This window comes from Podarcis filfolensis, assembly GCF_964270895.1.
Source record: "Podarcis filfolensis genome assembly, chromosome: 2".
In the NCBI taxonomy this organism is placed as follows: Eukaryota; Metazoa; Chordata; class Lepidosauria; order Squamata; family Lacertidae; genus Podarcis; species Podarcis filfolensis.
Window position 1 is genome coordinate 72,448,633 of NC_139605.1, and position 16,713 is coordinate 72,465,345.

A 16,713-nucleotide genomic window follows, 5' to 3' on the forward strand; every position below is an offset into this window, starting at 1 on the left:
CTTTGTATTTGATCTTTGTATTTCAGTATTGACAGCCTGACGCACTGCTTAGTATTTGACAGCACTTGATAGCTGAGGTGCCAAGGCACTTAGCATCTGAGAGTATTTGGTGGAGGGCAGGAATTGGTACTTAGCATTTCATACAGTTTAGTCGCTGATAGGCAGTGAAGTTTACTGTCTGACAGCTGACAGCTTATGAAAACACATATTTGAAGCTGGCCAAGACATTCAGGAAAGCCAAGGTCAGGGGTCAACATTGCTGCATGTTTGCCAAGGACCCACACGCCTGCCAGTCCCTGGAGCTCCATAGCTCTCACTGCCTGACCTGTTTGCCTGTCCCCTCTGAGCAAGTGGGCAGAGCCAAGTGCAAGCAGAAGGAGCATCAGCCTCTGCTGGTCTTGTCCTCTCCACAGCTGCGCAGACTGGGCTCCAAGCAAGAAAAAAAATAAATGAGCAGAGAGCAACAGCAGAGCAGCAGATGTGGGAGCCTGCTGAGGGCATCATTTAGGTCTTTATTTGTTGCATTCCTATTTTGCCTTTCCTTCAAGGATCCCAAGAATGGCGTACGAGGCTCTCTTGCTTCTGATTTTATCCTGCTCACAATACTGCAAGGTAGGCTAGGCTGAGAGACAGGGATGGCCCAAGGCCGCATTGTGAGTTTCATAGCTGAGTGGGGATTTGAATCCTTGTCTCCCACACTTTAACCACTAGCACACCCCCACCCCCAAAAATCATCCAGAGCTGATGCTGAAATCAAGAGATGCCAAGTCTAAAACACACATTGCAAAGCTTGGTGGTCAACTGTATATATCAATAAAGTCAGACTTAGAATTTCAAGTGTCACCTCCAAAATGGCAAATAGTTGTGAATAATTGTTCTAGATCTTGTTGTACGGAGGGGAATACCTTTATTATCAGCACTAGCAGTGATTACCTTTAAGGTATGGTTATTTAAGTAGGCACGACTATTTACAGTGGTCATAGTTGCCTGACTCCAAGCACAAATAGGTGCCAAGGGCTTTGAAACTATATAAGCTAAAATGCAACAGTCTATCAAAATCCCCAGAGTGCCATTTTAGGATCCCTAAAGGTAAAGGACCACTGATAGTTAAGTCCACTTGTGAACGACTCTGAGGTTGTGGGGCTCATCTCACTTTACTGGCTGAGGGAGCTGATGTTTGCCTGCAGACAGTTTTTCCAGGTCATGTGGCCAGCCAATGTCATTAGAATTCCTAGGTCATTCATAGTACAATAAATAAACTAGCCCCAAAAGGATACTAGCATGGTTAAACATTAGAGTCAATAGAAGGGAGCTACGCAACTCTGCTATCCTCTCTACAGTGTGAGGCTCCGAGAGACTTCATAGTCAATGTGGCAACAAGTAAGTAAACCTGAGCAACACATGTGCATTCATTGCACACCCTTGGAAAATGGGTCACGACACTGGCACATATACAGATATCTGAGGGCATATTCCTGTTATTCACATATTCACCAATGTACTGCAGTGCTATTACACAAAATGCATAGCCACTATTGCTATTGATATTTTGAATGTTTGCACCTATTTTAATAGATTCGCTAGCCTAGAAAAATTGCACGAAAAGAAACAAGGGGTAAAATACCCACGTATATCTTGTTTGCATTCTCGTTTTCTCTCTTGTTTCTTCCCACTTTTTCTTTTGTGTTCCGCTCTCTGAGTGATTGTTGCTTTGCAATCTTCAGGTGGAAAAGAATTGTTGGGGGGGGGGATAACATGTCAGGAGGGTGAGAGAAATGCCCCAGGGAAGTGGCAAATATTTCTGCAATTAACAGTGTGAAAATGGCAGATTTGTTAGCAGCGTTCATGCATTATTAACAAAAAACAAAAATCCAGCTGAAACAAAAGCTGCCCGGTGTTGATTTCTCCTCCGGCAGGACTGGTTCACTTATTATTATTTTTCTGGTTTTGCTCCCTGTTGGTCTCTTTTATCTCCTTTGACAAGCTGGCTCCATTTCAAGCCTCGCTTGAAATGAAAGTTGTTCCAGGCACTCGACCTGAGTGTGTCAGTGAGTGTGCTTCCCTTTTCTCTAGATTGTTGTAGCCTGTGGGACAGAATCTGCTGGCATCCAAATCCAACCCATTTAGTTCAAAATGCACTGAGGAGGAGGAGAAGAGTTTCTGTTTTGCTGGAACATAGGAATGATAGCATCATCTGACTTCAGGTGGGTCCTCTTGTCTATTGCCCACATCTTTTGCATGCATCCAGTGGGGATGTCCATTTGGCTCTACTTAAGGAGATCTGATGCCCTGTTTTGGTGCTATTGTCTTTTGTAGCAGACGCCAGCTTTCCCCGCTCTGTTCCACTCCAAACAACAGGGCCAGCAAGGCTGAAAGCCTAATACTGAAGCATAAGGACGTCTGTCAACTTGGGTTTCTCTCAGGCTGTATTCAGACAGCATTTTATTCTAATTCCTTACCTGGTCATTTCTGTATTTTCTGTGATCTTTTGATCACATGATATAAAAGCCACATCTGGAAATCAAGCAGATCTTTACTGTTGATTTCCACACTAATTGCTGTTTGCAACCCCATTTAAATTGTGGGAGTTTTGCACTGTAATTTTCACATGGTTTTCGAGGCTCACACCATGTGGCTTTATGTCCCCAAAGCATAGGAGCTAACTCCTAGGGGCCGAGGTCCCTTTGCCCCCCAATAAAACATTTGAGGGGGCCGCCCCCCAAAGTTGATGGGCATTGGCATTCAAGTGGTGTGTGCTGTGTCATGTGATCAAGTATGTGGGGGCAGGGCTTACTTCCCCCCATATTTTATTCAAGTTGGCACCCCTGCCCTAAAGTAGTCCCCTCTAGGGTCCTCATGAGCAGACACTAGATGTGGCTGGGTAGAACAAGGTTCTCCCCCTTGTCTGCAACTGGCCTATTTCTGGGGCAAACAAAGGGAGAAAGAGAATGAGAATGAGAATGAGAATGAGAATGAGAATGAGAATACTACTACTACTACTACTACTACTAATAATAATAATAAAAATAATAATAATAATTTATTATTTATACCCTGCCCATCTGGCTGGGCAGCTCCCAACAGAAAATTAAAAACACGATAAAACTTCAGACATTAAAAACTTCCCTTAACAGGGTTGCCTTCAGATGTCTTCTGAAAGTCAGATAGTTGTTTATTTCCTTGACATCTGATGGGAAGGTGTTCCACAGGGCAGGCGCCACTACCAAGAAGGCCCTCTGCCTGGTTCCCTGTAACCTCACTTCTTGGAGTGAGGGAACCACCAGAAGGCCCTCAGAGCTGGACCTCAGTGTCAGGGCTGAATGATGGGGGTGGAGAGGCTCCTTCAGATGAAGGCCAAGACCCTGCTTTACACACAGACAATGTGTTTTGGAGTACAAATTTTCAAAGGGATATGATCAAGTGCCAGCCATAGACTTGGATCCTCCAAGCCCACTTAGCCACATGGGTAGTTCAAAAACATTCAGTGAAAGAACTCACAGATACCAATGGCTTGTGTCTGAAATCCCTAGTTTGTGACACTCACTACAAAGTCTGTAGCTTTAATCCAGCAATGTCTCTCCAAATATGTCTCCTGAAGCTCTGCTCCTCTTCTTGTGGGAATTCTGTCATTGGACTGGTGGGGGAAGGAGTCACCGTAGTGATGGTGCCAAAGATAAAACTGAATAATGTAGTTGGTGTCACTCGTAATTGTGAATTTCCAGTGGACCTCAATTGGTTTAAGACAGTTCTTTAATGGTACCAAGATACCTTTTGCATTTCATTTCCTCTGGGAAGAGGAGGTCAACCCTTGTTATGCTGCATATAATTTATCTGAAAGGACACTGTCAAGGTTTGGAGCTTGGAGCTGGAAACCCTGTGGAAACCCATCAGTACTATTTATTCTTAAAAAATAATATCCTAACATGCCTTAGCACACCAAACAAGCTTAGGCTATCCAACACGCATGAGCAATCACACAAAATTAAACAAGTGTGATCTACAGCAAAAAATAAATAAAAATTCGAAACTCGGCACACAAAGAAAATGGGAGAAGAGCAAAGATGAGTTTGTGGATATTTTAAGGAACCTGAATTTTTACCACCTCTATATAGACTGATCAAATAATACTTAGGAAAGCTTCAGTATTCAACCTATGAGCAAAGACTGGAAACTTATCTTCCACACTAGTCAGCAAACATCCTTGAAGGAGCTGAGCTTATTATTCACATTGACTTGCTGTGATGTACCACCATGTCAATACATTCTGGATATATGCTATTGAAACTAGCTGTGACTGTACCTGATAATCAGCAAATGAGAGCAATTGTAGACTGAATCCAGGAAGGCAGCCAGAAGCCATTATAAGAAAAGCTATCCCTAAGCTCAGCTGATATCCATTCCTGTACGAATGGAATATTTCACCGCAGAATGAGGGGAGGACTTGGTGAGAAGAATATGGTTATCTGGATCTGATAGACAGGTAGGGAGATTTATTTATATAACTGAATGATCCCCCCAGGCAGCTGATTTTGAGTGCCACGTCAGGGCATTTAAAAAATTTGTTGTTGTTGTAGTCCCTAAGAGAGTACATTTTTCTATATCACGTGCAAAAATAAATTGGCTAGCTTTGCATACTGTGCACACTGACTTGAGGATTTGCTATTCTGCCTCGGGCGGCAAAATGTCTTGGGTCAGACCTGTCCATAGATTCATTTTGTTTTGAATCAATAGCAGACATTCTGGTGGGATGGCAGTGCCCACCTGGCCTCTGATGAGTTGCATTGCTACTGCTTACTGGAATGTAGGGGGGAGGCAAGGCAGAAGCAGAAGCAGAAGCAATGTTGTGCAAATGCACCAGTGGCAGCACCAGATTAGCTCTGCTGGTGCATTTGTGCTGCCCTTACCTCACCAGCAATGGGACCAACCAGAGGTCAGATAAGCACTGCCACTCCACCACATTATCCACTACTGTGTTCCGTTTTGTATTGAATTTACAGGCTTTCAATTTCATGGGATGAAATGGAATAATCTGAGGGTGTGAATAATTTATCTCAACTCATTCTCATTGCACAACATATAACATATAAGCCTCTATAATTCTCTCCTCAGTATTGCAGCAGTCTCCAAGCTCAGATATCCCACTAGTTTTACAATAAGATCCCCCCTCCTTTTTTATTTTTTTATTTTTTAACCTAAAATTGGGTGGTGATGTCCATTTGCACTTACACTGAATTTCATATGCCCTTTTCTTCTCCATTCAGCCAGTTTGGAGGAAAACATTTTGATTTTTTTTGCAGCCTGCTTTGGATTTTAACATCTTAAATAATTTGGTGTCATCCGCAAACTTGGCTCCCTTATTGTTCACCCATGACTTCAGATTATTTATTGGCTGGGCTCCCACCAGTTCATTTATTCCACTTAAGTGAAGACTTAATGGCTGGTCTCCACAAACATCCTTTCAAATTCCAGGACATAGAAGTTGACCTATACAACTCACCTGCAGCAGCAATCTGGGCGGGGTGGGGTCGCTACTCTAGTTTCCTGGCAGGTGGGCCACTTTTGCTTAGTAGGAGGGGGAAGGGTGAGAGAGACTGGTGTGGTGCAAATTGAATGACAGGAGCGCCATGTTGGCTCCACTGATGTGTGCATCCACACCACACTGACCTATGTACTGCTTTGCCCCTCTCCTTCTCCCTCCTGGTAAAGGACAGTGACCCACCTGCCAGGAAGCTAATGATGCAACTCCATTGATGCAACTCCCTTGAGATTTAAACCAGAAACACCAATTTCATTCCATTCCATTCCTTTCCATGCTTCCCAGTTGCAGTCAGAAGGTAGGACGGTGGCACTGACCTGACCTTCTGTCACCAGTATTGGTGTGACTTACTGGGAGGGAGAGAGGGAGGAGCAAGATGGTGGTGAGGTCATGGTACTGCTGGCTTTTGCATCATGCCCTTGTCACTACCTCACCCATCACCCTTTCCTTCCCAGTGAGCTGTATGGATAACAGTGACAGGGGGTCAAGTAAGTACCACCTCCTTGTTCTGCTGACTACCACTAGTGCATCTTGCTAGTACAGGATCAAAATTTAAGTTTTCTTGCTTCTTTAAAAAAAATGCTTGAGAAAGTTTGTAGCATATTGGGGGTTGGTGATAGTCACTTGAACAGTCCTGAAATGGATCAGGTTTGCCATAGCAATGAGACCATAGCAAACCTGGTCTTCCTGAATGAACCACCACAAGGAATACAACAGGGAAATTATGACGAAGCTATGATGAAACAGAGAAATGGTTTGGTTTCTTTTGAGTGGCAGTAATAGCTTCTCTGGACACTGGCTGCAAAAAATAATAATCAGGGAAAAGGAGTTAGATAAAATCACTATCAATCGTGGTGATTTGCAGATGTAATCTGAAATCAAGATGGATTTGAGTTGGTTGGTGTCTCTGGTAACTTCTCTCTCTTACATCATGGGTGGTGGCTCATATTATGGACGCATGTTCTGTATTATTTTATTAATACTATTGGTACAAGTTTGTCATGGTCTTTGGCTGGAAAAATAAACCTATGAACTGAACTGAGCTTCTAGGTATTTATTTCAATAAATTTAAGCATTCCTTTAAAATGACAAAATGTTTGTGTGTGTGTGTGTCCCCCCTCAAGATTTTCCTGCAGTGCCTATAGAGACAATGAAGGCAAAACAATATTGTCTGGGCTTGAATCTCAGTCTCTTCTATTCAGATTAAACAAAATGCTCCAATTCCTAACATGCAATTTAGAAGTACAAGGACAGCCTCTTCATCTGATCATGGCAGAGAAAATGTGCAGAAGAGGGAAAGAGAGAGGAAAGCGAGAACAGATTCTCCAGTGGTTTTAGTGACTCAGTGGCACCGCTTCCCTGGGTTCAGTGAGTGTTAAATGCAGCAGTGCGTGGGAAGCAGTGGAGAAGGACAAATGCTATTAGCAAAATGAAAGGGTGAGAAGAAGACGCTGCTGGCCCTGTGGCTATTATAAGACAGTCTGGAGGCTTGCTTTGCTTACTGTTAAGGGAAAAGAAGGAAATGGAGCTGATTGCTCATGGATGAATGACAATCTTTTCCCTCACCCCCACCTCACTCTGATGAAGGAGTGGCACATCAGCATGCTGCTCTGGAAGAACAGCACCCACCTGTGAACGATGCACTTTGTGCATTTCATTATTCCATTCTACATATAACATTTTAAAATCCCAGTACAATTTCTAGGTTTTGTTCACTCCACTCTGAAGGCACTAGGTTAGCTCTGCTACATAGCTGGCAAAGCTAGCACAGTGGTACCTCGGGTTAAGAACGTAATTCGTTCTGGAGGTCCGTTCTTAACCTGAAACTGTTCTTAATCTGAGGTACCACTTTAGCTAATGGGGCCTCCCACTGCCGCTGTGTGATTTCTGTTCTCATCCTGAAGCAAAGTTCTTAACCCGAGGTACTATTTCTGGCTTAGCGGAGTCTGTAACCTGAAGTGTCTGTAACCCGAGGTACCACTGTAATTAGAATACATATACAGTGGTACCTCGAGTTACATATGCTTCAGGTTACATACACTTCTGGTTACAGACTCCGCTAACCCAGAAATAGTGCTTCAGGTTAAGAACTTTGCTTCAGGATGAGAACAGAAATCGTGCTCCGGCAGCGCGGCAGCAGCAGGAGGCTCCATTAGCTAAAGTGGTGCTTCAGGTTAAGAACAGTTTCAGGTTAAGTACGGACCTCTGGAATGAATTAAGTACTTAACCCGAGGTACCACTGTACTGCATGCATTCTCATCCCACCCACCCCACTCTCTCTGTAGATATAGAGTTAGAGATAGGGAAGGGAGAGAAAAGCAGTCTTTGCGTCACCTAGCTTGCCAGCAGTTATTCTGTCATTCCTTGCAAGTAATTGCCAGAAATTATTTTCCCATAGGTAGAGGATAGCCAGTTGTGTACATGGCTGGTGGAGGGCTACTCTTAGGCAAGGCTTGCATCTTAGCTTCTAAATGCTACTGAAGTGTCAGCAAGCTGTTTGGTAATTGACTTAGCCTGTTGCCTAGCAGCTACAGCTACAGTCACACTACACGGTCCTGTCTACCTCACCATACAAGCAAAATGACTCAGCCAGGGCTGTGTGTGTGACAGCCACATCCTGAGGATGGTAGGAGGATGGGAAGGGGAGGGGAGAGAGGAACAAATATGAGTCCATGTGGCTTGGCGTGCCGAACTTCTACGCTAGCTTCCTGGCAGATGTGTCGTTGCTGCTTTCCACAAGGAGAAGGTAATGGGGAGGTTGGCATGGTGACAACACACTAGCAGGAGTGCCAGATTGGCTCTGCCAATGCATTTGAACCGCAGCAACCTCCCCACTGCTTCATTCCTCCACCTCTCCCTCTCAGTTTCATCCCTCTGCCTACCTTCTCAGTGACTCACCTGCTTGGAAACTAGTGTGTCAGCTCTGTCTCACTTGACAAGCTACTTCTTAGAGTCAGAGGACACTGAAATATTGTGTGTCATTGCTTGGGGTGACTGTCAACTGCTTGCAATTTCATACAGAGAGCACAGAACAAATCTGAGGGTTTTCCAATGTCTCAAGAACAATGTTTCTTACACGGTTCTCCATGCTATTCTCATAACATCCCTGTGAGGTAGATTAGGGCAAGAAGTAGCAACTTGCCCAACGTCACCCAGTGAGCTTGCTGGCTGAATCGGGATTTGAACCCTGATCTCCCAGGTCTTAGTCCTATCTCATCTGGGTTTATCCATTTTTGATTATGGATAAGTTTTACCATCTATCATTGGCTATGCAATTTGCCTGGGAAAGGTTCAGAGCCCAAATATTATTTTTAGGCCCATTTCAGTGAATGACAACTGGCAGCCAATATCTGGCCAATGGGCAGCCACCAGAAGGCCCACCACAGTACAAGCTGATGCATTTTTATTCAGAGTTAAATCCCAATGCCACCAGCGAGGCTTATTCCCAGGTAAATATGCATAAGCTTGCAACCTTAGAACCCTCTTTCCCTCCTATTGCCAGCCTCAGGATGTCCCTATTTTCATCAGAAAAACATTGGACGGTATCACAGTTGTTTTCATGCAGGAACAAGTATGCTCTTTCCATGACAAGCAATATGCTTAGGACATCTTGAGTACATGGGCAATGGCAAGAGTGGGAGAGTAGAGACTTGGCCCTCACATCCACCAGGTTGTAGACAAGACAGTGGCAACCTCTGGCCCTCCAGATGCTGTTAAACTCCATCTCCCATAAGTCTCACCCAGCATAGTCAATGGCCAGATGATGTGGGCTGAATTCCAACAACTTCTGGAGTTTCTCCATAGCTGCTGTGGAGCCTTGTCTTCTGTTGAATTGATGCTAAGCAGAGGTCAGGGAAGAGAATGTATTTCCCTATGATATCCCATTAGGATGTTGGTAGTACAGTTTCTTGTTTCATTTCCTCACACTTCGGTTATGCTCTTTGCCAGGTCTCAGTCATTACTTTCCTAAGGCAGATTTCATTAATTAGAATATGAGTCACTGAAATACTTAAAATGACTTGGGAATAACAAACAGGGGATTAGTGTGTCTCATAGCAATTTGCCACACCAAAAAAAAAGAAAAGAAAGACCAATGGCCCATTTAGAATAATCTTCTGAGTCTAATACCAGCTCATACTCAAATTATCTCTGAGGTAAATGAAACACTCCCACAATGCATTTGGCTAGTTATGCAGGGTTTTTATCAAAGCAGAGAAACATTTCACACTGACCTCAGCTGAACAGAAGCGTATGCCCAAAGTATGAGGATTGATAGACCTTTTATTTTTATCCTAGTGAGAGCAATGGTGCAGGTGCTAAAGCAATTTATTTGAGTGTCTAATTCTATTTTGAGTCTGACTTGTCTTGTCAGCTCCATAGAACTTAACAGTTCACAGGTGTTCTCAGGAATAGCTCCAGCACACTTAAAGAAATTATTGGAAGGGTACGGATTGTGACATAACAGTGTTCTCTGCCAAAATTGGAATTCATTGGGGAATGCGGACTTTTAAATGCAGATCTAGGGATCAGCGTTTCTGCCTGCATAACCTTGAAGCTGCACTGCAACGTTGCTCCGTATTGGTGCAGCGCTTTACCACAGACGTATTCCTCAAAGTAGGTGAGAAGGAGAGGCTATGTGGCGAGGTGTCAAGAGTGCCAGACAAGGAATGACTTTCCAAACCCTCCCACTCAGCCATAAAACCCACTGGGTGACTGTGGGGCAGCCACTCACTCTCAGTCTGGCCTACCTCACTGGGTTGTTGTGGGACTAAGGAGGGATAGCTGTGTGAACACTGTCCCAAACTCCTTGGAGGAAGCAGGGGACAAATGTTTAATTAATTAATTATCGGAAGGTACAGCACAGAAGATCCCAGTAGCAACTTCAGTGGCAAGGATGACTGGAAAGATCTCTTCCTGAGGCCATAGAGCTCTCCTGCCAGTCAGAGAAGGCAGAACACCGTTGTAGGTGGACTTATGGCCCGTATAAAGCAGCTTCAGTGGGGCCCATGTAGAATCATAGAATCTTAAGAGTTGGAAGGGACCCCAAGGGTCATCTAGTCCAACCCCCTGCAATGCAGGAGTCTCAACCAAAGCATCCATGGCAGATGGCCATCCAACCTCTGCTTAAAACCACCTAGAAAGAGGATTCTACAACCTCCCAAGGAAGATCGTTCCACTGTCGGACAGCTCCTACTGTCAGAAAGTTCTTCCTCAGGTTTAGCCAAAATATCATTTCTTGTAACTTGAAGCCATTGGTTCAGGTCCTACCCTCCAGAGGGTACTTTGCAGTTTGCACTAATTTTCTATGCCGTGCATTATATCTATATAGATTTCTAGGCACAATTTATTAAGTTTGTTGCCTATTAATTTTTTTTTAAGGCTGCCATGCAAACCATGGCTTCTGCAAAAGAGCAACTTAGGCTGCAACCCCAGACACACACATCCTAGGGCGTAACCTTCACTGAATTCAGTGGGACTTGCTTCCACATAAACATGCCTGAGGCTGCATAAAAGGATAACAAAGTGTTCCATAAAACATTGCTCATCTTATTTATTTCATTTATATTCCACCTTTCCTCCAAGGAGCTCGGATAGCATACATGGTTCTCCTGCTCCCCATTTTATCCTTGCAGCAACCTTGTGAGTGACTGGCCCAGCGAGCTTCACGATTTGAATCCTCGTCTCTCAGGTCCTAGTCTGGCACTACACCATACTTAACACTCCCTCCCCAACCTTCTCTTTTCTATTTAAAAACCAGAACTGAGTTGAAAAACCACAGGCTTGAGAATGTCAGAAAATAATAAAATATGCCTTTTACCTAGTCCAGCTGGCAAGTCAAATCCCACAAAGTCCAACAGTCTGTATTTCTTATTAAGGTAGGAATTGCTTAGCCAAAGGAATTTTGGGTTGCTGGTTTGTGTGTGTGTGAAAAAGTGGGTTCTTTTATTTCTTGTCATTAGTAGTACACCCTGATCATACCTCCCCCCCCCTCTGTTTTTCTCCTCTCTTTTTCTATGAACACAGAATGTATTGTGATGCTTCGAGGGCTCACCAAAGGATGGAGCCAGCCCCTCTGCATGCTTGCGTGCTTCTATTGTGCCAGAGCCATCTCAGATATTCCAAATTCTGCGCCGCAGCCAGAGGTGATCACACCAAAGAAAGAAGGCGGGCTAGCGATAGGGACTGCTTGCCACGTAAGATCAGCCGAATGGTAATCCGACGGGATGGAATTAACAACACTCCGGTGCTCACGCGAAAAATTAAAACGAACGCCACAAAGCCAGAGACAAGCCACCCACACAAGACAAAAAAAGGTAGCTGCCCAGGAGAAGCCATTGTAGAGAGAGAGATTAAATCCGCAGGGTTGGGAGGGAAGCAGTGGGAGCAGCAAGAGCATAAGAGAAGGCGTCACAATGATGGGTGGCGAGTTCTTCAAAGCCGTTCTTCTCCACTTTTCTGTCAGAACCAAGGAGGGCAGAGCCATTGAGAGCTAAATGGACCTGCTAAGGATTTTATTGATTGATTTAATGGAATTTGTACACTGCTTAATCATCAAAAACCTCTATTTTTTTTTAAAAAAAGATATTTATTAAAGTTTTACAAAAAGAAAAAAGTTACAGAGTAAAAAAGAAGAAAAAGGAAAAATACAAAAAAATACAAAAATACATAGAAAAAGAAAAAAAGCGAAATACAGGAAAAATAAATAGAAAATAGTTAAAAACGAATCAATCTTTTCATATCTTAGATTTCATTTACTTATTTCCCTGACCTCCTCACACCTCCCTTTTTTGTATTCCCGTTCACATGGTTAATTCAGCAAATCCTTACCCTCTTTATTTTTATCTTAATTCTATATCTTAACATATTATAACTTTATATTTTCATTCGTTATCAATCCATTTTTACATATTCTTATTAACCTTGTTGCTAAGGCCACTTCATTTCAATCCGACATCATTTTAACATTCATTAATTTTACAATGTTTCTGCAAATAGTCTTTGAATTTCTTCCAATCTTCTTCCACCGACTCTTCTCCCTGGTCTCGGATTCTGCCAGCCATTTCCGCCAGTTCCATATAGTCTATCACTTTCATCTGCCATTCTTCCAGGGTGGGTAAATCTTGTGTCTTCCAATACTTTGCGATGAGTATTCTTGCTGCTGTTGTAGCATACATAAAGAAAGTTCTAGCCTTCTTTGACACCAATTGGCCGACCATGCCCAGGAGAAAGGCCTCTGGTTTCTTCAGGAAGGTATATTTAAATACCTTTTTCATTTCATTATAGATCATCTCCCAGAAAGCTTTAATCCTTGGGCACATCCACCAAAGGTGAAAGAATGTACCTTCATTCTCTTTACATTTCCAACATTTATTATCAGACAAATGATAAATTTTTGCAAGCTTGACTGGTGTCATGTACCACCTGTATATCATTTTCATAATATTCTCTCTTAAGGCATTACATGCCGTGAATTTCATACCTGTGGTCCACAACTGTTCCCAGTCAGCAAACATTATGTCATGTCCAACATCTTGTGCCCATTTAATCATAACAGATTTAACCGTTTCATCCTGCGTATTCCATTTCAACAGCAAGTTATACATTCTTGATAGTATCTTAGTTTTGGGATCTAACAGTTCTGTTTCCAATTTTGATTTTTCCACCTGGAAGCCAATTAATCATCAAAAACCTCTAAAGCAGTTCAGTCTCTCATTCAGCCTCTGGCACTAGTGCCATCAGGGCTAGCCAACATGGCACCTTCCAAGGGTTGTTGGACTACAACTCCCATCCGTCCCAGCCAGCATGGCCTATGGCTAAGGATGATGGGAGCTGAGGTCCACAACATCTAGAAGGCACCATGTTGGCCACCACTGGATGACAGAGGGTGGAATTCAATGTCACGTTCTTCCAAGTGTTCTGTCTGTGTAAGCATTCCGGTCTGCAAGACAGAATGATGCCCCCTCAACTCCCTCCACATGTTGTTCTGGTTGACCGCCCCTACCAACCAATTGTGCAGGGGGGGTTAAATCCCATCACACATGTGGCAGTTCTTGTGCAGGGCTTCCATTAGCAGTTCAAAAGCACACCAGTGCAAGCAGATAAATAGGTACCGCTCCGGTGGGAAAGTAAACGGTGTTTCTGTGTGCTGCTCTGGTTTTGCCAGAAGCGGCTTAGTCATGCTGGCCACATGACCCAGAAAAACTCTGCGGACAAACGCCTGCTCCCTCAGCCAGTAAAGCGAGATGAGCGCCACAACCCCAGGGTCTTTCGCGATTGAACTTAACTGTCAGGGGTCCTTTACCTTTACCTTTTAGAACAGCAGTTTTAGGTTTTTCACAGCCTGGTGATGAACTCTGATACTTGCTAATGTCTGCAGATCTAGCTTCCGTTAAAGACACGGGAACCGGGAGCTGTAAAAACCTCAGCAACCCTTTAATGCAAATTGGACATACATCCAGCTTTATACTGCAGAATTGCTTGTGTACTGGCATTGTACAACAGGCACATGAATGATGGTAGCTTTTTCCTTCCTGTGTTTTCCACGCAGCGCTTAGATGACAGCACAGATGGTGACTGCTTCCTGACAAGAAACATGTCCATTAAAATGACTCATGAAGATAAGAGATCGTTCTAATCATAGGGCACAGACAGGACTAATTTATTATAGAAAGGGATTTGCTTTGCTGAAGGCTGCTGAAAAGGACTGCATCTTCCAAAAAGTTGGAGGTGAGAGCTATACCATAATATAGACATTATGGTGGTTCATTAACTGAGGTATGAAATGCTGGTAAAAAAAAACACCTGATCGGCAACAGAGTTAGGGTCAAACTGGACGTGACACTAAGGACAGCAGCTGGGTTATAAAAAGCAAAAGAAGTTAATACTAGGCATGGAGGGGAGGCAATTTTTATTGGATTCACAGTGCAAGGGGGGGGGGGAGATTCAACCCTCTTCTCAACCAGTAGAAAGGAGTGCCACTACGCACCTGGCTTCTCCCATACCCTCCAAGCATCCTGATTTTCCAGGGACAGCCCCGGAACTGTGGAAGCCAACCTGGCTTCTGATTTGATCCTGGAATGTCCCTATTTCCCCTGCTAGCGCTGTCACCACCAAGCTCGGCGAGGAGGATAAGCCGGGTGGCTATTTGTTCTAGGCCATAGCAGCTGTGGCTGTTGTTGTGAGGGAGCACGCCATGGCTTCCCCATGGCTGCTGCTGCTGGCTTCCTCCCTTGGGTAGCTCATAGCGGCTGCTAGAGAGCAGGCAAGGAGGAGAAGAGGCTGCCACTGCTGAGGCCCCGCCCTGCCTGACTCCAGCACTCCTGACAGTGTGTTTGCTCCTCGCCGAACTCCCTGCTGCCTCTCCTTGCTAGGAGGTGGTAGTGATGCCATTGCTGGGAGGCCCAGTGTGTGGCCACATCCATCCCTGCAGGCCAGGCCTGGAATCCAGCTTTTCTCACGAGGATAGGCTTCCCCTTTTTTGTTTTGTTCCAGCAGGGTCCCTGTCCCTAACATGCCTCACATTGTTGTTGTGAGGATGAAGTGGAGAAGGACTGCATGCACGATCCTAAGCTCCATGAAGGAAAGGTGGGCATATAATGCAGTAAGAAATAGGAAACAGCCAAACACCTGTGTTGTTGTGCAACTTCTCTCCCCCCACCACCACCCTTTTGACAAACGGCATAATGAAATGTCAAAGCACCTACTTAGCTGCATTTTATCTCCCTTTCTTGTACGCCAATCATGTGTGACAGGTCAGCCAAAAGCAGGGAGCTGCCTCCCATGCTCCTTTCCGAGTCTGATCTCATTGCCATGGATACTGCTGCCGACTGCAATCGCTCCGGCATTATGTCCGGATTTCCTCACAGGTGCAGATTTGATGCACATAAAAGAATAGAATTTAATTTCCAAGCAGATGCTGTTTATGGAAAGTGACTGTGAAGAGCCTGCCTTTGCTTGGGGTGATGCTTTAGCTGTGCTGCCTCCGATTTTCTTGCAATTACTTCATAACGTCTAATTTTTATTTAAAAGTCTGCTATCAGATTGCTCTTTCAGGCTACAACGTGCAGAACTCTTGGATAAATGCCCGGTTTTTTTTCTTATCTGCTTGGCTTGCTTTCAGGTTCAAAACATGCCTCCTTGGTAAGTCACAAACAGGCATTTGGAAGGCACATCTCTCCCTTAGTTTCTGCTGTCTTCCTTCTGTGAAGAGATGGCCTTTAATGACCTGGAAAAGGGCAAGGCAGATAAGGAGCTCAGGGATGCCTGCAACCTCCCAACATTTGCATAAATGTTAGCTATTCGAAATAGTCAGGGGAAGGAGAATCAATATAATTTGAGTATCTCTTCATCTGGGTTGGCCCAAATAACTGAAAATCTACTGGGGAAACAAGCCAAAATTTGACTTTTTGAGGTGGGGTGGAAGATGGGTCATGAATACCACTGAGAATAAGTCATGTGAAGCTCCTGGGTGCATACAAATTTGTTTCAAGTATACATAAACCAGGAACGGACAAGTTTAACAACACATTTCTTCTATTCTTCCTCCCCTTCCCTCTACAGATACTCATCTTGAGTATTTTGATAATCACTGGATTTCTATGGGTAGGCACCAACCACTATCATCTTAACAGCATCACCTCAAGTCTTATCCTTTCACATGCATTTGATGACTTAAATATACAATATTCAAAGATGCAACTAGCTGTGATGAATGATGATAATGATGAAAGACGATAATGATACTTCTACAGCACTTTCAAAGTATTTCATATGGTTACAATCATGATCACAACAACCCTGTAAGGTATGTCTGAATTGCAAATGAAGGACTTGAGGCTGACAGAGTGGCTCGGTTACCTAGGCAGATGAATAGGCTGAGAAAGAATAATTTGTCAAGAGTGTTGTGATGTTTTGCTACAATAGCTATAGAAGGCCAGGGTTTAATTTGAGCAAAGTCTCACAACATAGGCACTGACTCCTGGGGGCTGAGACAGTTTCAGCTCCCCAAATGTATCTTTTGAGGGGCCAGTCCTCCTCTTATTTTCAGATTGCACTTGGTTCTGCCCTGTGGCTCCTCGCAACATTGTGTGACATCACATTGCCCCTCCCAATCCTTTGGAGAAGCTGGCACCTCTGTCTCACAAAGACTCAGCCCCATTTCAATTCCAGGACTGACA

The 16,713-nt window shown here is 44.0% G+C and overlaps 1 long non-coding RNA gene across 2 annotated transcripts; it reads left to right on the top strand.

Annotated features, from left to right (window-relative positions):
- Positions 1 to 473: 473 nt before the first annotated feature.
- LOC310753269 lies at positions 474 to 14,378 on the top strand. 2 transcript variants are annotated; one of them, XR_014543310.1, is made up of 3 exons: positions 474 to 508; positions 11,561 to 11,850; positions 14,085 to 14,378. It is a non-coding gene; the product is annotated as an uncharacterized lncRNA (long non-coding RNA). The 2 variants fall into 2 exon arrangements; XR_014543311.1 differs by lacking the exon at positions 474 to 508 and adding an exon at positions 10,055 to 10,150.
- The last annotated feature ends 2,335 nt before the right edge of the window (positions 14,379 to 16,713 follow it).